This window comes from Anthonomus grandis, chromosome 5, assembly GCF_022605725.1.
Source record: "Anthonomus grandis grandis chromosome 5, icAntGran1.3, whole genome shotgun sequence".
In the NCBI taxonomy this organism is placed as follows: Eukaryota; Metazoa; Arthropoda; class Insecta; order Coleoptera; family Curculionidae; genus Anthonomus; species Anthonomus grandis.
Genome location: NC_065550.1, coordinates 27,621,497 through 27,645,971, shown reverse-complemented (window position 1 = coordinate 27,645,971; position 24,475 = coordinate 27,621,497).

Here is a 24,475-nt window from a genome sequence, read left to right as displayed (position 1 = left end):
AGAATAATAAAAATTCTTGCTAAATTAATTTTAAAAATGTCTCCCTAGCTAATATAAAGCTCTGAGAAAATACTTTGATAGAAATGCTCCAGTAAAGTGCAGTGATTCCAATTTTATCCATTTTCATTATGGAACAACTCCAAGTCTTAAAAGCGGCCATTACTTCTCTTCACTGACTTCCATTTAATCATTCTAGAACCCCCGAATATCTCAATGTTTTAGAACAGTTCACTTTTGAGTAATGAAATTAAATTAGGTGAATTATAATTGATCGCTAAGCGATTGTAATCCAAAATGAGAGTGTGCCTCATATCCTTTTAAATTATGAACTTTTCAACTAAATCGGCTTATTTGTATTAAAAAGAACGCTACTAATTTAATTTAAAAAATATTTCCCTAGCAAATTTAAATCTTCAAAGAACTTTGATCAGAATATTCTAGGAAAGTGCAGCAATTTCAATTTTATCCGTTTTTATTATGGAATACTTTTCTTTACTGATTGGTTTGATGAAAATTAAAAAAGAGTGCAGCATACCCGTTTAAATTATGCATTTATGAAGTACAAATGACCCAAAAAAATAAATGTCTTAGGAGGTATTTATTAGGTATATCATTAATTGTTCTAAGTGTTTTTTTTTTTACAAAATGTTTCGTTATTAAGTGAATCGATTACCATCGGTCATAAAATAACTTTATTTTTAAATAGAATCTAATTGCCGACCAATAGGCCTGATTTAAAGTCTCTAGATGTTTTTCTATGGGGATGTCTAGAAAAAAAAAGTCGTCACCCAGACATTATTTCGAATGCAATATGTAAAAAAAAACAAGAAAAACTATTTAAAGCTGAAGAATAATTGATTCCAAAAACCTAAAAATCGTCGTATGTAATGATTTTATATCTTTATAAAGCTGTGTCTTTCACCCAATTAAATTATGCATTTCTATTCATTCTTAAATTCTAAAAGAACAAAAGTAATTATTGCTAATTTAATTTTAATTGTATGTCCCTAAAGAATATAAATCTTCAAAAGGATTCTTTGATAAACGAGGATTATAGCAGTCTGCAATAATTTCAATTTTATCCATTTCTAATATAGAAGAATTAAAAAAACGCCATAACTGCTTTCCAGAGATGCATTAATGATTATCGATGAGAGTGTGCAAATTTAAAAAATTACCCTTATAAATAACTAATAATTAGAGGGTGTGTATCAGGGCTCATTAAATTATGCATTTCTTAAGTACAGATCACCTCAAAAACGGAGAAATTTAGGCATTATTTTTATAAACATGTACGATACATTAATTGGATCAAAAACTGACTTAAAAAAATAATTTTTTTATCATAAGAACATTTTTAAATTCAAAAGAACTTATCGGTTATAAATTCTTAACTGTGTCAATTTTGATATATGGCATTTTGGTATGGGATGTTAGGTATTAGGTATAAAATTAATAAATATGGTAGGAGTATTCTAATCCCTCATGAAAAATCGCCGATTTTCGTCTATATTATTTAATCTCAATTTTATTAATATTTAATACAATAACGCTATTTTTGTATTAAATATTTATTAATATACATATATATATTTATATCAAATTTAAGTAAACAAACTGTGTTATTAGATTGGATATTAATGACGAAACCAACTGTTATTCATGCGTATTATTTTGGAAAACAATGATTTTTGAAAACAATTTCTTACTGGTAAGTTATGTGGGGTGGGTGGGTGGGGGTAGGTTTAATGAAAAACGTTTTTTTTTTCGGAAAATAATGAAAGAATATGCGTATATAATATACGATTCTGTTAACAAATGGGAGAAAATTGCGCAATTTAAAAAAATTAATAAGGGATTTTGCACACTTATGAAATAACTATTTAAAAAATGTATTAAATATGTTTTTAGTTGATCAATAATAAAATAAGGAATTTTAATAAATATTCTTATTCCTTTTAGGCTTTTGGGACCAGCAGCACTTAAGGAATGCATAATTTAAATATCTGGGATGCACGCTTTTTTATTAATTAATAAATGCAACTCAGTAAGTTGGCAATGGCGTTTTTAAACTCTTCTATAATGGAAATAGATAAAATTAAAATTAAAATTTTTTAGCAAAGGATCGTCTATCAAAAATTTCTATTTTTTAGGGACATACAATTAAAATTAAATTAGCAATAATCACCCTTGTTCTTTTAGGACTTAAGAGTAAATAGGCGAATTTTCTTAAAAAAATGCATAATTTAATTGGGTGTGATACACAGTTTTATAAAAACAGTCATTAAATACAAAGTTTTTTTAGGTTTTTGTGGTCTATTATACTTTAAATAGTTTTACCAATTTTCTTATAAATCGAAATAATATCTAGATGATTACTTTTATTTTTTACGTATTCCAAAAAAAAAATATCTACATAACTTAAATCGGGCCCTATTAGCTGGGTTCAAAAATATTTAGTCTGCAAAAGTTCCTTTACTTGATAGTAATTTTTAATTATTAGGTCTATTTAATCCAGTGAGAGAACAAGCAATGTAATTTAAGATTTCTTTATTCAAACTAAATGTATAACTTTTAACCAGTTTTTATTTTATTCAGTTTTGTTTGATTCCAACTGGAACCATTAAAAAATAAGGCGCTGACTTGCATATGAAATAATTATTCCACAAATTAGCTTAATATCAAAAAGAGGATTCAGATAAGTTATAAACAAAATAAGATCAAGTACGGTAGCTTATGGCATACCTATTATTATGAACAAACTCAACAAATTGTCGTCTATTTTGTGAATAATTTTTCATAAGCATGTTTGCATTTCCCCTTATCCTATACTGCTTTAAAACTTGAAAAAGCTTAGTGTATGTGATACCGTATCGAAAGCCTTAGCCAGATCAATAAAAACACTAAGATATTTTCTTAATTAATTTGGATTTTTGAACATTCCTTCCCTATAAATTAAAATTCAACTCTCAATTGCCTGGAATAAAAAATTATTTATTCCAGGCAGTCACCTGCAGCCATATTCTTGCAATCGGAACATTATTCGTATACATTTGTTCCTGATAAATTTAATTAATTTTCTTCCTAATTTCAAATAATGCTACAGATATAATCTAAAATAAACAATTTAACGAGAAAAAAAAAGAAAGAAAAAGAGAAATCTCGTTATTCCACGCAACGACCCGTTTTAAACTTTTCAAGCTGTGAGTTTTCGAGCTGAGATAGTCCGCATATAAAGTAAACCTTCCGTGTTAAATTAGTGTCCCGGTCTCGTCCGTAACCTTTTAAAGTTTTGCTTTAAAAAGTTTCAACGGTACAACGTCGTGTCAGCAACTTCGCTTGCATTTTCAATTACGTTAACTGAACAGAATGTTCCGCAGGAGGATGCGCCCTGACGACGTTCGGATATATTCCGGATTTTTACTACCAGATGGGAACAATACGTTTTTAGAGAAATTTTTTATTTTTTGAGCCGTAAGGGGGGTAAATTGGGTGTAAGGGAAGTTAATAAAGTGAGTATACGTCAGTATTAAAACGGCGTAGGAAGAGTGAGTTTGTTATTAAAAAAAATTTAATTAAAAAGTTAATTTGAACGTACGACAATTTTATAAAGCAGAAACTGCCTAAGAATCCGTCCTAAATTTATATTTATATCATATTAGAAGTTCCTTCTGCTATCTACCTTAAAATTGCACAAACGCACCCCGACCAACTAATTTAAATAATAATAATAATAGTCTATATTAATATTCAAGTATCTAAGCAAAATTTTCCCAGAGAATTTGAGAAAATAGAAACCAAACTGAAACTTTTCAATCAGTCAAGTTTAAATCAGTATTTGCTTAAAGTAAAGCCGCAAGTGGTTTGGAAAGTTTCCCTAAGCCTTGAAGATATGCTTATTTTATGCGATTATGTTTACCAATAATGCCTCAATAATTTATCAAGATTGGCTGAAATATTTGATGAAATTAAATTCGCGAAATAATTCGGATAGCTGAAGGAAACTTTAATTAAATAAGTTATGCATAATTTTAATGGATACGACTACTAAGGAAAATTTAATAACGTTAAGTTGTATCGTTGGACTGGAAATTCCGCAAGGCGGTCCTTTTTTTTTAATTTCCTTATTCCGGCCTTGGGAAATCCAAAAAGGATTGCACAGTTCGCAGAAAACAATTTCCTGTCGGCTTGACAAAAACATACGAAAAATGTACAACCCGAGAAAACGAAATCTAGTTTTAACCCTCGTTCTTCTAGTTCTTGTATTTCACTGTCCATTATATTTTTCTTTTGTTGCAGCAAGATGGATGGGGCCTGCTTATATTTTATTTTTTTTGGGAATTATTTCTTGAGGACTTTAAACAAAAATGGTTTTTCCTAATTAAATTCGTTCATTTGTCATTAGAATGTACTACAAGTCGGGAAGAAAGTGAAATGCCTAAAGTGTTCAAGGAAATCACTAAAAAACCTTATGCCTGAACCAATTATTAATTAATTAGTTTATAATTGTTGCTTCAGTTAATATTACAATTCCAGGCAGTCGTGCTGTAAATTTCTTACTCTTTCAAGTACTTTAATTAACATTATACCTCAAATGCCGAGAATAATTTAAAATGAATTAATGAATTTTCAATTTAAATTATTTTATAATTTTAGGCAGCCGAGCTGTAGATTTTAGGTATTTTAATTAAAATTATGACTCAAATGCCCTGATTTATTAATTAACTAATTTATAGTTAACGTTAAAGATAAAATTATTTTACAATTCTAAGCAGTTGAACTGTTGATTTTAGGCGCTTTAATTAAAATTATGACTTAAATATCTGGATTTAATAATTAATTAATTAATTAATAGTGAACGTTAAAGTTAGAATTATTATAAAATTCCAATCAATCAAGCTGTAGATTTCAGGCGCTTTAATTAAAATTATGCCTTAAATCTATGGACTTATTAATTAATTAGTTTAAAGTTAAAGTATAGGTTAAGATAATTTTCCAATTCCTGGAGCTGTGGATTTTTGACCATTTCAGGAATTTTAATTAAAATGATGCGCAAATGCCTGGAATAATTAGCTTATTAATTTTTGATTAATATTTAAAGTAAAATTATTTGACAATTCTAGGCAGTCAAGCTGTAGATTTCTTACTATTTTAGATAGTTTAATCAAAATTATGACTCAATTGCCTGAAATAATTAATTAATGAGTAGATTAGTTACATTTCAGGTTTAATTTTTTTTACAATTCAAGGCTGAACTATAGATTTCAGGTTTCCTAATCAAAATAATAGGTTAAGTGCCTTACTATTTAAAAAACTTTAATTCAAGTGATGCAATAAATACCTGGAATAATTAACAAATTAATTTTTAGTTAACGTTTAAGTTAAAATTATTTTACAATTCCAGGCAGTCGAACTATAGACATCTTACCATGTCAAGCAGTTTAATTAAAATTATGACTTAAATGCCTGGAATTATTAATTGATTAATTACCTACTGACGGTTTAATTTAAATTATTTTGCAATTGCAGCCAGTCAAGCTGTAGATCTCGTACTATTCCAGGCAGTTTAATTAAAATTATGACCTAAATGCCTGGAATATTTAATTATCGAGTTTATTAGTGACGTTTTAATTTAAATTATGTTGCAATTCAACTGTTAGATTTCGAGTTTTTTGATTAAAATTATAGGTCGAATGCCTAAGCTTATTAACTAATTAATTTATAGTTAATGTTTAAGTTAAAATTATTATACAATTCCAGGTAGTCGAGCTATAGATTTCTTATTACATTGGGCACTTTAACTTAAAATTCTAATTAAATGCCTCAACTAGTTATTTAATTAATTTATAAGTAAAATTTAGGTTAAAATTATTTAACAATTTCAGGTAGCTGTAGATTTTTTACTATTTCAGGCACCTTAATTAGAATTATAATGCCTGGAATAATTTATTAATTTATTATTTGTTATTGACATTTCAATTATAAAAGTATTATACATTCTAGTTAGTCGAGCTGTAGATTTGAGGCACCTTAATTAAATTTATAATTCAAGTACTTGGAATAATTAATTAATCAATTTATTAATGATGTTTTAATTACAATTATTGATTTTTGACTTTGGAATTAACTCTTTAGGAAATGTTGTACTTGTATAAAACATGGAAAATAATATTGTTTTTGTCAGTTTTTTAATCACATTTTTATACAAAATAATAATAGAATTATCGATGTTTTTTAGATTATTTGTAATAAAACTAAAATCTCAATTTTTCTCATGAAATCTCTGAAAATTTTGAATTTGCATAAAAAGTGTAATATAGCTTTCTCTCTACATTAGTCTTTAAATAATTTATTTAAATTATTACATTTTTATATATAATAGTAAAAAAATTGTCAACATTTTTAAATATATAAGCAAAAAAATCGTAAATTAAATTTTTCTCAAAAACTCTTGATTTCCCAAAAAATTTTGTACCTGCATAAAAAATACAAAATAATTTTTTCTGTATGTCAATGTTTGAATCCCGTAGATTTCAGGCACTTTAATTCAAATTATGATTTAAATGCCTGAGCTTACCAATTAATTAAATTGTAATTAAACTTTGAGTTAAGCTTATTTTGTAATTTCAGGTAATCGAGTTGTAGATTATAGGCATTTTAATTAGAATTACAGGTTAAATGCCTGAACTTATTAATTAATTAATTTATATTTAAACTTTGAGTTGAGCTTATTTTACAATTCCGGATAATCAAGAAGTAGATTATAGTTATTTTAATTAGAATTATAGGTCAAATGCCTGGACTTACTATTTGAAAAACTTTAATTCAAGTGATGCATCAAATATCTGGATTAATTAACAAATTAATTAATAGTTAACGTTTAAGTTGAAATTATTTTACAATTCCAGGCAGTCGAACTATAAACTTCTTATCATGTCAAGCACTTTTATTAAAATTATGACTGAAATGCCTAGAATAATTATTTGATTAATTTAATATTGACGATTTAATTTAAATTATTTTACAATTTCAGGCAGGCAAGCTATAGATCTCGTACTATTTCAGGCAGATTAATTAAAATTATGACCTAAATACCTAGAATAATTAATTATTAAGTTAATAAGTGACGTTTTAATTTAAAATATATTGCAACTTAATTGTTAGATTTCAAAAATTGTTAGATTTTTCAATTAAAATTATGGGTTCAATGCCTGAGCTAATTAACTAATTAATTTATAGTTAATGTTTAAGTTCAAATTATTTTACAACTCCAAGCAGTCCAGCTATAGATTTATCATTTCAGGTATTTTAAATTAAAATTATTTCTTAAAAGCCTCGACTAGTTAGTTAATTAATTTATAACTAAAATTTAAGCTAAAATTTCTTACTATTTCAGGCACTTTAATTAGAATTATAAATCAAGTACCTGGAATAATTTATTAATTATTATAATGACGTTTTAGTTATAAAAATATTTTACATTCTAGGTAGTCGAGCTATAGATTTGTGGTAATAAAATAAAATTTAACTTAATTAAATTTATGATTCAAGTGCCTGTAATAATTAAAAAATCAATTTATTAATCATGTTTTAATTATAGTTATTAATTTTTGACTTTGGAATTAACTTTTTTTGTATAGAACCTGCATAATAATTTTTAATCACATTTTTATACAAAATATTAAAAGAGTTATCAATGTTTTTTAAATTATTTGTAATAGCATTAAAATCTCAAATTTTCTCACAAAATCATCGATTTTATACACAATTTCATATTGAGATACAAAATGCAATACAGTTTTCTTTCTTCGTCAGTTTCTGAATATTTTATTTAAATTATTACATTTTTACCTACAACAGTAAAAAATTGTCAACATTTATGAATATATATGCAAAGAAACCGTGAATTCAATTTTTCTCAAAAACCTTTGATTTCTCAAACAATTTTGTACTTGATGCAAAATGCAAAATATTTTTTTCTGTACGTCAGTTTTTAGTCACGTAGATTTCAGGCACTTTAAATCAAATTATGCCTTAAATACCTAAACTTAATAAGTAATTAATTTTAAATTAAACTTTGAGTTAAGCTTATTTTACAATTTCGGGTAATCAAGCTGTAGATCATAGGTATTTTAATTAGAATTACAGGTCAAATGCCTGGACTAATTAATTAATAAATTTATAACTAACTTTTAAATTAGAATTATTTTATAATTTCAGGCAGTCGTGCTCAATCATTAATTTCTTACTATTTTAGAAACTTTTATTAAAATTATGACTTAAATGCCTGGAATTTTATTTTAATTTTTTTAAATACATTTTTGTATATACATGAAAAAAAAAGTTCAATTTTTCTCAAAAACCCCTGATTTCTAAAAAAAAATTGTACTTGCACAAAAAATGCAAAATAATTTTTTCTGAATATCAGTTTTTACATCACGAAGATTTCAAGCACTTTTAATAATTCATATTTTGCCTCAAACACCTAGACTTATTAATTACTTAATTTATAGTTTACCTTAAAGTTAAATTATTTTAAAATTTCAGGCAGTCTGTAAAATTCTTACTATTTTGGGTACTTTAATTCAAATTATGACTCAAAAGTATTAAATAATTAATAAATGAATTTACTAATGACATTTGAATATAAAGAAACATGAAAAAAAAATTAGATTTTTTCCTAAGGAAATTCGTTCTTTTATCATTAAATTTAAAAAGTGTCTCTCCTTTTTGAGTTTTTCTCTTTAGACACCTGAGAAGAAAACTCCAATTTCCTTATGCTCGATCGGTTTTCTTTAAAATTCTACTCGATCGGGAAGAACGTTACCTACTAAAAATGCCAAAAGTTTCCAAGAAAATCGGTAAGGATCCTTTAAGCCCGCGCCAATAAACTATCTGCGAAGATGAGTAAAACTTTAAGGAAAAACTTTCCGTTGTATTTATATATCTTCATAAATATTAAGCGTTGAAGTTTTCCAGCATCTCTTACACGGAAAATTCCTGGTTTCTGTCGAGTTTCATTAAACAGTTTTCGTACCTTAGTGTCGATGGTATTTTCCGTTATGAAATATTTCCCTTTTAAAGTTATAGCAATTAAGTAAACTTATATGGAGAAAAACGAATATTTGATAAATGGTGCGTAATTAAATATGTAATATTACTTTTTTTTATTGTATTTTATATCGTGTTTTATATTCAATAAATATTAGGAATATCAATTGAAAATTTAAATTTATTAGAATTAATTAAAATATATATTATATTAATGAAATCCCATCAACTATAATAAAAACATGCAGAAAATATTTAATTTATGATTCTTCAGGCAATATTTGTAGAATATAAAATATTATATAATTTTTTATTTTACAAATAAAAAACATTATTTATATATGTCAAAATAAAAAATGGGAAAAAATTATGTTTTTTTATTAGCTTCTCTCTCTCACAACTGAATATTTATTACATGCGAAAAATTGGGACAATAGAGTTTTAACTTAACAATACAAGTACAACTTGCACCTTATCATTTATATCATTAAAAGCATAACTTAAGGAGATCTGAATGGAACATTTTAAATAAAAACTACAAGCTAAAACCCTATAAAATTCACAAACTTATAGCAAAACCCGTCTTATCTTAGTAAATTCAGTCTTAAAATGCATTACCGAAAAAGATAAATACGGTAGATGGCACGTAATCTTTTAAGCCGGTACGTCCGTAATGGCTTCTGCTGCGAATAAACTGTTGTTTAAGAAATTTGTAACTCCCTTAGTACAACATTAAGGGGCCATAGCGCTATTTGTTTTAAGTCAGCACCCTGACACCGGATATATGACTTGCTATAACGGTAATTTATTGTGCCTGTGCTGAATTAAATGCGTGAAATCACGCAACTCTCTCTTGGAATCTTGACGTATAATTTAGTGTATTACACCTCGGGAGTATACAGATAAATATAGTCTGAATATTTAGGGAGGCACATTTGTTTTTCAGATATGGAAAAGAGAAATGTAAATTAAATGCTGCAATATATTTGTTTCATTATGTATAGTGTTTTGTAACGATTAGTGAAAACTACTCTCACGAGATGTGTATTTTTATTGAACAGTGAACAGTGTTGCGAAAAGGGTTTTTGTTTAAAAAATTCGTAGCCCTCATCGTTTTGAAAGTTATAATTAATTAAATAATTAAAAATGCTTTTACTCGAAATAGTGTCCTAGTTTGCTCTTTTAAATTAAAATTTATTTGTTTTTTATTATATTTTGTTGAATATTTATACTTCTAAATATTTACTAGCTACTAGGGAAAATTCGAGCAAAATTAGACCATTTTTCAGTGAGCAAATAACATTTTCGTGAAGAAGATTTTCGTTTAAATATTCGCGATCCCTATCGTTTTGAATGTTGTTGTTAATTAATTATTTAAAAAATTCTCTTACTCGAAATAATGTTCTAGTGCCCTTAATTTTTTATAAATTTAAATAATTTTTATATAAATTAATTTGCAACAAATTTCAATTAAAATGTATAGTAAATGCCTCAATTCAATATTCCAGACAGTCGAATCGAATATATTTAATTTAATTAAACCAATTGCAACTGTTCAATAATGCCTATTTAAATATCAATAAATAGTTAAATTAGTTATGTCAGGCAGTTAAACACAATAATTTTTATTTATTTAATTACACTAATTAACTGCCTAAAGTTTAAGAAATAATTAATGCATAAGAGCCTAAAATAAAAAAATCAAGCCTTTTTTAAATCTAAAATAATTTTAATATAATTGTATATAATTATTCCAGGCAGTTAATTCTAATTTATTTATCTTATTTTAACTATTTAACTGGCTGATATTAAATAAAATTAAGGCTTAACTGCCTGAAATGTAAAAATCATACCTGTACTACCTGAATTTGTAAAATAATTTAAATTTTAATATAATTAATAGATAAATTATTCCAGGCAGTTGAACACAATATTTCTTCTTTAATTAAATATTTTAAAATGCTTTTACTTGAAATAGTGTTCTAGTTTGCTCTTTTATATTAAAAATTAATTTTTTTTTTATATTTTTTTTTAATATTTATACTTCAAAATATTTACTAGCTACTAGGGAATACTAGAGCAAAATTAGACCATTTTTCAGTGAGCAAAGAACATTTTCGTGAAGAAGATTTTTATTTAAAAATTCGCGACTCCTATCGTTTTTAATGTTGTTATTTAATTATTTAAAACATTCTTTTACTCGAAATAATGTTCTAGTGCCCTTAATTTTTTTATAATTTTAGGTAATTTTTATATAAAATAATTTTCAACAAAATTCAATTAAAATGTATAGTAAATGCCTCAATTCAATATTCTAGACAGTCGAATCGAATAAATTTAATTTAATTAAACCAATTGCAACTGTCCAATAATGCCTATTTAAATATCAATAAATAGTTAAATTAGCTATGTCAGGCAGTTAAACACAATAATTTTTATTTATTTAATTACACTAATTAACTGCCTAGAGTTTAAGAAATAATTAATGCATAAGAGCCTAAAATAAAAAAATTAAACTTTTTTCTGCCTGGAATTGTGAAATAATTTTAATATAATTGTATATAATTATTCCAGGCAGTTAATTCTAATTTATTTATCTTATTTTAACTATTTAACTGCCTGAAATGCAAAAATCATACCTGTACTACCTGAATTTGTAAAACACTTTAAATTTTAATATAATTAATAGAAAAATTATTCCAGGCAGTTGAACATAATACTTATTCCTTAGTTAAATATTTAAAAATGCTTTTTACACGAAATTGTGTTCTAGTTTGCTTTTTTATATTAAAATTTATTTGTTTTTTATTAATTTTTTTTAAATATTTATACCTCTAAATATTTACTACCTACAAGGGAATATTAGAGCAAAATTAAACCATTTTTAAAAGTTCTCGACCCCTATCGTTTTGAATGTTGTTGTTAATTAATTATTTTAAAAACACTTTTACTCTAAATACTGTTCTAGTGTCCCTAATTTTTTTATAATTTTAAATAATTTAAATTAAAATGTATAGTAAACGCCTCACTTCAATATTCCAGGCAGTCGAATCTAATATATTTAAATTAATTAATGTATTGAACCAACTGCAATTGTAAAATAATTCCTATTTAAATATCAATAGAAAGCTAAATTAAATATGTCAGTCAATTTATTTATTTACACTATTAAGCTGCCTTAAATTTAAAAAATAATTAATGCATAAGTGCCTAACATAAAAAAAATCAAGCCTTTTGCTGCCTGGAATTGTAAAATAAAATAATTTAAATGTATATTTTATATTTATAGTTATAGTTATTCCAGGAAATCTATAATATATTTGTCTTAATTTAACTGCCTAAAATTAAATAAACTTAAGGTTCAACTGCCTAAATTTGTAAAATAATTTGAATTTTAATACAATTAATGAATTAATTATTCCAGGCAGTTAAACATAATATTTCTGCTTTAATTTAACTGACTTAATTATTTAAACTGCTTTTATGTAATGTTCTAAGTATACTTTGAAGTGTTTTTTAGCTACTAGTGGAAACCAGAGTAAATTCGGACGTTTTTTCTGAATAAAAAGCACTTTTGTAAAGAGTTTATGATTAAGAATTCATGTCCTTTATCAAGCTGAATAATTATTCTAATTAATTGTTTTAGAAAATTATTTAAAAATACTTTTACCCGAAATAGTATTCTAGTTTGCTCTTTTTATCAAAATTTCAAGTGCTTTTTATAAAAGGCCGAAACTTGGGTACAGTTGGCTTAATAGTAACAGAACAACAACCATCCAACATCTACAAAATAATCACATATTTAGTGTCTTTTTAGTGGCACATAAAAAATACTTTTACTACAGTTAGTGTCCTAATCTAATTTTTCTATTATATTGAAAAGTGTTTACTAGCTACTAGTGAAAACTAGAATAAGATCGACCAATTTTTTACTGACCAAAAAAAAACTTTTGTAAAGAGGATTTTTGTTTGACAATTCGTGACCTAATTAATTATTTAAAAAAATGCATTTATTTGAAATATTCTTCTAGTGTGATTTTTTCTTATAATTTTACCGATTAAAAAATAAGATTAGAGTAGTAATGGGATTATAGTAGTATTTTGCGGACGTTTTTAAATTAAATTAGTCACAATAGGTTTATTATTGTCTTTTTTATTCACACATGAAAAATTAATAATTTATCAGTTTACTTATAGGTAATGGATCTATTATAGACTCTAATTATATGTTGACCCGATAATTTAACCTATACGTCCACCAAACATCGATTTTCATGTCAAGTGTAATTTAATAATTAGCAGTGCCCTTCTTGTTTATTTTCTCTTTGACTTGCCTTTCGCTTCTTTTATAGGTGAATGACCCTAAATAAAGTGTGATATTTGGTCTCTATTTAAATAAGTAACTGTAATGAGCAAAGATAATACGTGTTTCGACCTCGTATGGGGCATCATCAATTCTTTTAATAGAATGTGAATTTCTGTTACTATTTTAAATCCCTTAAAGGAAAGACAAGGAAAGATAGCGTAGCTAAGCCTTTAATAATGCTACTTTTTTCCAAATTTCTTAAGATTTTTTAATATTTTTGTAACGAGATTTTCTGTTTTAAAATTGGTGACTTCCATCAGTTTGAATAACAAATTGGTTATTAAAAATTTAAATTACCTTTACTTGACGTAGTGTTTTAGTACTTTCTTTTTACTACAATCATAGGCGTTTATAATAAACTGGAGTACAATTGGACCAGAAGCATTAGACTACCAAACAATTTAAATAAAAATCATTGTCTTTTTTGTTGTCACTTAAAAGATGCATAAACCCATAAAAGTAAATGCTAAATTATCGATTTTTTAATGCATAAGGTGTATAACGTACACTTTTTCTACTTGTGTTTTTTTTCTAATAAAAACCTTTTGCATCCCAGATTAGTCAGCTGATATGCATTCTAATCCCTCGAGACTTCACACAGCATTAACCCGAAAATTTCCTGTCTCCCATGCACCGGGGGGGTATTAAGATCTTACGTCATGAAATCCCCACGAAACGTGCATAAAGACTTGCTTTTCACCTAGATTTTACCAGACCTCCAGTATTCCGAAATATAAACTCTTTTCTTATTTTGTAACAAGTAATAATTAGAACATTTCCATCATTTAAAAGAGCACTTAAAGTATTAGCGTGATATTTATATCTTAACTGCGGCAATGTCAATCTTAATATAAACTTTAATACTGTGTAGGATTTTAGTATTAAAGTTCTCAATTAGATTTTGAATATTTTATATGGAGTAGTTGTTGTGTCCATTTGGGTTGTGCATTATTTAAGTTATAATTGATGTTTTTGCAGGTTGGAGTGTACCTGACGTACTGGGAAGTTATCTGAAAAATTCAAGTTGATAGCGTCAAACCTAACGCGGGTTTGCATAAGGTTACTGATATGATTTATGTTTTTTTTAAATGAATAATGCCTATTTAAATTATGCACATATTAATATGTAATTACTCTGAAATTATTGGAATGTCATATTATAGAAAGAAAGAAAAAATATTGGAAGAAAGATTATTATTAAACTGGTGCTAAAGATGACCTAAAAGCCAAGACTGGTTTGCTTATTTTGACAAATCAATTCCTCGAAATACAGGAACCTACCAATAATTTTAATTTAATAATGTATTAAAAACGAAATCCACTCAAGCACAGCAATATTATTAAGACATTATTTTTTTTATAAAACTGATTCAATTGATATAATTAAAAATATTTTATAAATAAGAGAGTTATGTCCATTTCAATTATGCATTTTAAATTAATAAATTGGTTTTTTCCATTAAATTAAAACGTACATTGTTTACATGCAAAATTTATAAATTCAATTAAAAAAAAGTTAAATGAATTTAAATTTATTTCTGTAAAAAAAATTTAAAAATTTATATTTTACAAAAAATTTTTATCATGTTTACAAAATTAAAACGTATTTTTTTACATATCGTCTGAGGAGAAAACAACTCCCTAAAGAAAAGTGAGTCATTCCTATTTAAGTTATGCATTTAATTATCTTTAATATATAAAATTAATGAAATATTGATTATATATTAGCTTGAATGTCTTGTCAATCCTAATAAAAAAAAATATATCAAATTCAAAAGTGGATTTCGTCCTTGGTAACGAAAATGGCATTTTGGGGGACGATGTTATATTATTTTTCAGTCGCTCGTCTATGCAAGTAAATGGGATGGAAAATGCATAAATCTTGTCGATAGTTGAATGGGTTGCTTATCCTTAGGACGATATTGATATTTTTAAGTCTTTTAATATATTTTAAGGGGTATATTTTATAAAATGATGAATATTTCACTCTAATTTTAGAACTATGATCTTTATACACGTCTGCTAATAAATGTTATTGGCTATTCATTTGTGATTTTTGAACTTTTCATATTTTTACAATAATTTATAATAAATTAATTATTTATGGAATATTTATATAAAAAACAAATATAAATTGACGTACAAACTCCGCAAATGTTTTTTAGTAAATAATACGCACCTACACTTAACTAATTAAAAATAAATTTAATGCATTTGCCACTGGACTTTTTATTAGAAAAAAATGCTAAAGTTATCAAAATTTATACAAAAATTTATATTTTTTATTTTTACACTAGATACTCCTCTTAAGGATAAAATATAAAGTATTAAATTTTTTTTTTTAAAGAAACAAGCCTTTAAAAAAATTATTGGCTCATTTTGACTTTTTGGTAAAAAACAGCTGAAAAGATTAAAATTTTTAAAAACTTGCAAGAGGTCAAAAAAACTGTTGTGTAATACTTACGAGGAGACAATTAAAAAAGTCTTATAATAAAAGTCTCTATTTTCCATAGGCCGGCCAGGAAAAAATTTAATTGTTTATATATAGGGGTACGTAACATGATTGTGAATTTTTCAATCAATCAGATTTTATTATTTAAAAAAAAACTATGGCCTTACGACTAATTAGGGTCATACAAATTTTTATTATTTTAAATTTTTTATCTATACAGTGGGAGAAAATCCTGAAAAACTTCTCCAAACCAATCCAAAAAATGCAATTTTCTTAAAATGTATCCAAAATTTTATTTTTTTTATTTTTGCACTAGATGCTCCTCTTAGGAATAAAATATAATGTCTTTTATAAGTTTTTTGAAAAAACGAACTATAAATAATGTATAGGCTTATATTGGTTTTTGGTCAAAAATGAGTGGACAATTTAAAACTTTCAGAAAGTGTAAAAATTAAAAAAAAATTGTCATGTATTAATTACGAATAGATAATAAAAAGAAGTTTTATAATAAAAGATTTTATTTTCCATAGGAGGGCTAGGAAAAAATAAAGTAATTTATACATATATAGGGGTACGTAACATGAATGTTTCAAAAAATCACAATAAATTTTTTTACAAAAAATCTATGGCTTTGCGACATGCTTGGGTCAAATAAATGTTGTTTGTCTTATTAAGTTCCATCAGTCGAAAAATTATATTTGATTTTTTTTTCCTACAGTGGGAGAAAATCTCCAATGCAAAAAATGCAATTTCTTAAAATGTATCAAAGAAAATTATATTTTTTAACTTTCAGGGATAAAACAGAAAGGATTGTACATATTTTTTTTTCAAACGAACAATTAAAAAGATATTTATTTGCACATTTGACTTTTTACTTAAAAATTGCTGCAAAACTTAATTTTTTTGAATAACTGTAAAAATTTTAAAAAATATTTGTCATTGAATACTGCTGAAACGACAATAAAAAAAGTCTTACAATAAAAGTCTTTATTTTTCATAGGAGAGCCAGAAAAAAAAATAAAACATTTTATTTATAGGGGTACGTAATATGATTGTGATTTTGTTTTAAAAAATCACATTTTATTATTTTACAAAAAATCCATGACTTTACGGCAAATTTGTGTCATAAAGATGTTGTTGGCTTTAGTGAGTTCTATCAGTAGAAAAATTAATTTTCACCATACAATGGGAGAAAATCACGAAAGACCTTTAACTCAAAAAATGCAATTTCTCGAAATACACGGAAAAATTAAATTTTCGTTATTTTTTCACTAGATACTCCTTTCAGGGATAAAACAAAAAGTATTTTACAATTTTTTTGAAAAAACCGAGAACTAAAAAGTTATCGGCTCATTTTGCTTTTTAGTTAAAAATTGATTGATATTTAAAATTGTGAATATCAAAAAAAAATTTTGTCGTGTATTAATTATGAAAAGACAATAACAAAAGATTTATTTTTAATGGGAGGCCAGGAAAAAATTAAATAATTTATATATAGGGGTACGTAACAGTATGAGTAAATTTTTCTATAAATCATATTTTATTATCTAAAAAAAATAATATATGATCTTACAACACATCATACGATTATACGATATTTTTTACCTTAGTTCTATCGATAGAAAATGTATTTTGATTTTTTTTTCCTATACAGTGGAAGAAAATCACGAAAAATTTCCAATACAAAAAGTGCAATTTTCTCGAAGTTTATCCAAGCATTTTAATTTTTATATTTTTGCACTTGATGCTCCTCTTAGAGATAAAATAAAAAGCATTTTATAAGTTTTTTGAAAAAACGAAGAGTTAAGAAGTTATAGGCTCATATTGGATTTTGGTCAAAAATGGGTGGACAATTTAAAACTCTGAGAAATTTTAAAAATTGAAAAAATAATTATGAAAAGTAGAAAAATTAATTTTGATTTTTTTTTCATACAGTAGGAGAAATTCAGGAAAAACCTCCAATGCAAAAAATGCAATTTTTCGAAATGTATCAAAAGAATATATATTTTTCATCGTTCCAATAGATTGTCCTTTCAGAAATAAAATAAAAAGTATTCTATATATATTTTTTTTTTAAACGATCAATTAAAAAGATATTGGCTCGTTTGGCTTTTTAGTTAAAAATTGCTGCAAAAAATTAAATTTTTTGGATAATTGTGAAAATTTAAAAAAATATTTGTCATTGAATACTGCTGAAAAAACAATAAAAAAGTCTTATAATAAAAGTCTCTATTTTTCATAGGAGAGCCAGAAAAAAATAAAACATTTTATTTATAGGGGTACGTAATATGATTGTGATTTTGTTTAAAAAAATCACATTTTATTATTTTACAAAAAATCCATGACTTTACGGCAAATTTGTGTCATAAAGATGTTGTTGGCTTTAGTGAGTTCTATCAGTAAAAAAAATAATTTTCTCCATACAATGGAAGAAAATCACGAAAGACCTCTAACTCAAAAAATGCAATTTCTCGAAATAAATGAAAAAATTCCTAATTTATTTTTGCACTAGATACTCCTTTTAGGGATAAAACAAAAAGTATTTTACAATTTTTTTGAAAAAACCAAGAATTAAAAAGTTATAGGCTCATTTTGCTTTTTAATTAAAAATTAATTGATATTTAAAATTTTTGAAAAATTGTGATTATCGAAAAAAATTTTTGTCGTATATTAATTATGAAAAGATAATAACAAAATATTTATTTTTCATAGGAGGGCCAGGAAAAAATTAAATAATTTATATATAGGGGTACGTAACAAGATGAGTACATTTTTCTATAAATCATATTTTATTATCTAAAAAAAATAATATATGATCTTACAACACATCATACGGTTATACGATATTTTTTACCTTAGTTAGTTCTATCGATAGAAAATGTATTTTGTTTTTTTCCCTATACAGTGGAAGAAAATCACGAAAAATTTCCAATACAAAAAATGCAATTTTCTCAAAATTTAACCAAGCATTTTAATTTTTTTATTTTTGCACTTGATGCTTCTCTTAGAAATAAAATAAAAAGTATTTTACAAGTTTTTTTTAAAAAAACGAACAGTTAAGAAGTTATAGGCTCATATTGAAATTTGGTCAAAAATGAGTGAAAAATTTTAAACTCCGAGAAATTTTAAAAATTGAAAAAATAATTATAAAAAGTAGAAAAATTAATTTTGATTTTTTTTTCATACAGTGGGAGAAAATCAGGAAAAATCTTCAACGCAAAAAATGTAATTTCTCTAAATGTATCGAAAAAAAATATATTTTTCATCATTCCAATAGATTGTCCTTTCAGGAATAAAATAAAAAATATTCTACATATTTTTTTTAAAAAACGATCAATTAAAAAGATAATGGCTCGTTTGGCTTTTTAGTTAAAAATTGCTGCAAAAATTAAATTTTTTGAATAACTGAAAATTTAAAAAAATATTTGTCATTGATTACTGCTGAAAAGACAATTAAAAAAAGTCTTATAATAAAAGTCTCTATTTTTCATAGGAGAGCCAGAAAAAAATAAAATATTTTATTTATAGAAGTACGTAACATGATTGTAATTAAAAAAAAATCACATTTTATTATTTTACATCCAAAATCCATGACTATACGACAAATTTATGTTATAAAAATGTTGTTTGCTTTAGTGAGTTCTATCAGTAGAAAAATTAATTTTTTCTATACAATGGGAGAAAATCACGAAAGACCTCAAAAAACTCAAAAAATGTAATTTCTCGAAATAAATGGAAAAATTCTTAATTTTTTATTTTTGCACTAGATAGTCCTTTTAGGGATAAAACAAAAAGTATTTTATTTTTTTGAAAAAACCGAGAACTAAAAAGTTATCGGCTCATTTTGCTTTTTAGTTAAAAATTGATTGATATTTAAAATTTTTGAAAAATTGTGAATATTAAAAAAAAAAATTTTGTCATGTATTAATTATAAAAACACAGTGGAAGGCTAGGAAAAAATTAAATAATTTATATATATAGGGGTACGTAACATCACAATTCACAAAAAAATCACAATTTATTTTTTTACAAGAAATCTATGGCTTTGTGAGAAGTTTAGGACTACTATTTTGGAACTTATTCCCATACAGTGGGAGAAAATCACTAAAAACCTCTAATGCCAAAAATGCAATTTCTCGAAATGTATTGAAAAAATTAAATTTTCTATTTTTTCAAGAGATTCTTCTTTTGGAGTAAAAATTTTTTTCGGTTTTCTGCCCAAAATTAGCTGAAAAATCCAGAATTATTGGAAAAGGCACCTTTACTTAACTAACTAAAAATAATTTTACCACTAAAAAAAATAAAAAAAATAACTAATTCGCGAATAAATAATCCTTTTAATTTAAAACCGAAACCATAAAGCTGATTTACTTCCAGGGAAATTTCTCTACCGTATTCAAATTTCCAGATATGTACTCCCCGTGTAACTTCGGGTTAATCCCTGAAGGGTGAGTGGGAAATTTCCATTTGCCATGCTTTGCAACATAAGCCACGATTGTCGTCATTATCGGGGTTGTTAAATGCTCAAATCTCTCAGACGTATCTTCGGGCAAAACAGTCACGTTAAATTTTGATTATTATCTAGTTAGTATCTAAAAACGATATATCGGTTTTTTATGTAAGAAAGGGAGTTTAAGCGATACTAAAGTTTGGCGTCAACTCGCATCACGAAACGGAGTTTTGATGGTTGTTTTTTTAAAAGTTTTACTTGGAAAGTAATATGAGCGGTTTTTTTTGTAACTTGAACAAAAGTTTTAAGGCACGACAGTAAAAAGGTGTTTTTATAGGCCAAAGAGTATATCAGCTGGGAATTTCTTCTAGAAAATAAAAAAAGGAGATGTATTAACGTCCTGGGTATATTGATCCGTTCTTAATCGAGAATGTTCAGGATTTTTTTATCGTTTTTTCATATATTTTTTAGGGTTTTGTGATTAAGCCTTAAAAGCAGGATTCATGGTAGTTTTGTTTTGTGTATTATAAGAAAATTACTTTTATCTTATGAAAGGTTCTTCTACATTTTTTTCAACTGCATAAAAAATTAAAAAAAAAATCAATTTTTATTGTATAATTTGTATTAGTTGAAACGGCTTTGAAAAAGACTTAAGAAAATTAAATTATTATGATTAGAGATAGATTTTTTATGTTTTATTTCTTTCCAATGCTTCTATAAAAAATATTTTTTTTAAAAACGCTGTCTGATCCCCAAGATGACCACTTATTTTTAACTTCAATAAATAGAAAATTAATTAGAGCGTTGTCATAAAATAAAAAGCATGATAATAAAAAGAATATTCTGTACAATCATTGCCTAAGGTTTAGACCAGTCTAAGCAAATATTTAAGAGAGCTTGGACTTTTTAGATACTGAAGCCTAAGAACATTGTCTGGGTCCAAGGTAACCACTCGCCTTAAAGTCTAATAACTAAGAAGCTAAATGGAATATTTTCATAAAATAAAAAGTACGGCATTGAGAAGAATATTCTGTACTAATATTGCTTATTTTCCAAGTGCAATTCCGTTTATTTCAAACAACTCTGAATTTTTTTTTTCTTATGAGAAAAGCCTTTTTTTGACAGCTTTGGTTAAAAATCCAAAAAATAATTATAACTTTGTTATTGTTCAAAATCCCGATATTTTTATCACAGTATTAAAACTAATAAAAAACACAATGAAAACCAAAACCCATAGATTTCAAGGCAACAGATTGATTTTTAATTAAAGATCTGCAGAATTTTCGCCCATTGCATGGATAGTAGAATCAAAAAATAGCATTTAATAATTCCAATATTTATTGTAAATTCAAGTTTCTTCTTAAACGTATCGATTTTTCTATAATAGAACTAAATATAAGAAATATCTTACGAAAATATGTTTCATATCCATTTAAATTATGCATGCAGGTAAAAAAAATTATGTTTCTCTATATTTATTTATTCAGAAGAAATATTTTGAAAATAGCTATGGATCTGTAGAATCGTATATCATATACGATTTTGTTAACAAAAGGGAGGAAATTCAGCATTTAAAAAAATTTACACAGGATTAACATATCCAGTTTTTAAAATCTTCTCAAAAAACATTATCCAATATAATAACGCTGTTTTTATACTAAATATGTATATATGAAATTATATCAAATTTAAATAAATACTGTTAATTAATTAAGTATTTATTTGAAATTTATTATTTTCTGCAAAAACTTTGTTTTTTATCAACAAAACCCTTACACCCCCCACCCACCCCAAACATTTGCACAGTAAGAAATTCTTTTGAAAAATCACCGTTTCTCGCCAATATATCCAATTTAATAGCACTGTTTTTGTATTAAATATTTATTAATAGACATATGTTAATTTAATTATATAAAAATTAAATAAATAAACTGTGTTATAAGATTAGATATTAAGGACGAACTAGCTCTAATTCATTGATATTATTCTGCAAAACAATAATTTTTGAAAACAATTTTTTACTGGTAAGTTGTGTGGGGTGGGTGGGGGGTTAAGGGTAGAGTAAATGAAAAACAATTTTTTTGCAGAAAATAATTGAGTGAGAAAAAAAAACTTTTTAAAAATATTAAAGGTAATTAAAAATGTATAGCTTTTGTATCTATGCTTTTCTCATATAACCTTAAGGTTTTCGAGTAAAACGTGAAAAAATCCTATTTTAATTCTCGAAAGCAAGGTGTATTGCTATAAAATTTGCAGTAGTTGTGCCATTTTTTTTATCGCAAATAAATGAAAATTCAGTTTTTTTAATTTATTATAAAATATATAAATATATTTTATGACAATAATATACGCTTGGGCAATATTGTGTCCTACTGCATAAAGTTAAAAACTATTTATTTTAAGCAACTCTCAAAATATTTTTCTTCTGATGAGAGAAGCCTGTACAATTATCTAAAATTTAGTAGATTGGGCTAAAAATAAAAATATTGCCAATAATTTTATTACTGTTCAATTATTCAATAAATTTATAGTATAATTTTTACCGCAATATTAAAATCATTGAAAAACAAAATAAAAATCAAACATTTTAAGAATTTTCCATTTCACCATTTTCTCCCACTGCCTGAGAATCAAAAAATAGCTCTTATTATTAAGTTTCTTTTCAAAATCATTACATTTTCTATAAAAAACTAACCTTAAGAAATATTTTATTAAAACGTGTATCCTACCCATTTAAGTTATGCTTTCAGTGACAATAAATTTACATGATTAAATTATATTATGTATGCACGTTTTTTTTAAACTAATATAACAAACTATTATTGCACAAATCCCTAATATTTCCACTAAAATGATCATAAACAAACAAGGATAATTTAATTAGTGCCTCTGTTTATTATTCAATGATTTGCTTGAACACCTGCGGCACTTCCCAAAGGAAAACATCAATTTAAACGAGATTGATTGCAATATGTGTTGTTTCCAGGTAATTTTTATTTGACCTTTAGAAAGTCGGTCTTCCGGCCTTAGATACTAAATAATACAAGAAAAAAAAACTTTTCTTCTGCAGAATTTTTTTTTCACTTTTAGCAATGTAGGAAAAACGGTTTTAATGTACACAATGGCTCTTGGTATATGTAGTGGAGCCTTAAGCGAGATTCCAGATGGATTAAAAGGGGGGCCGTAAGGGTAAAAGGCTTTTTACTTTATGGATGTTGTCGGTAATAAAGCGACGTAACTGCTCGATGCTGCATTAAGTAATTATTATGAAAATGTCGGGTATAGTGATTAGGTGGGAGAGTCTTCAATTTAAATGCGGCCAACACAAATGGATGTAATGCATAAAATATTAAATTGGGATAGTGTTCGTCTTTTTTTTTGATGCCACTATAATGGCGTGTAATTGAGGTTAAAGTAATATATTAGCATGTGGAAAATTTTTTAGTTAATTTAAATATGGCATGTATTAATGGGCCTCATGGGTATATGTACCTCTTTTAATTTTTGTAATGCATGTTTCCTTATGGGAATGCTCTTCTTTAATTTTTTTCCTGTATGTTTTTAACAAAAATAAAAAAATGCTTTTAATAAAATTTGAAATTTTTTTTTATTTTGGGCTTAAAAAGGAATCGATTGTGAAAATCAAAAAAAAAATTATTATTTCATTTTTTAAAAGGAGTTTTTGGTTATCTAATTATACCCGAAACAAATCATTTTATTTCTCTCTAACATCTTTTTCTAATTTTTAAACTGAGATAGGGATATATAAAGGAAAATTTGATTTTTTCACCTTTTTCTATATTATCGTTTAATTTTTTAAATAGTGTTTGGATAACCTAGAAATAGTGTTTTTCTCCCGTAATAGGTCTAATTATATCCGAAAACTTCATTTTATTTCCATGCTCTTTTAATTTTTAGACTGAGATAAGGATATATAAATGAGAATTTTTCACCTTTTCTATATCATCGTTTCATTTTCTTAACAGTGTTTGAATCGACTTGAAATAGTGTTTTTCTGGTATAAAGTATCTAATTATACTTGAAAAATATAATTTTGTTCCCATCTTCTTCTTATTTTTAAATTAAAATATGTATATATTAATTTATTTAATTACTACTTTATTTATTAAAAATTATTATCGACATGATATTTTTT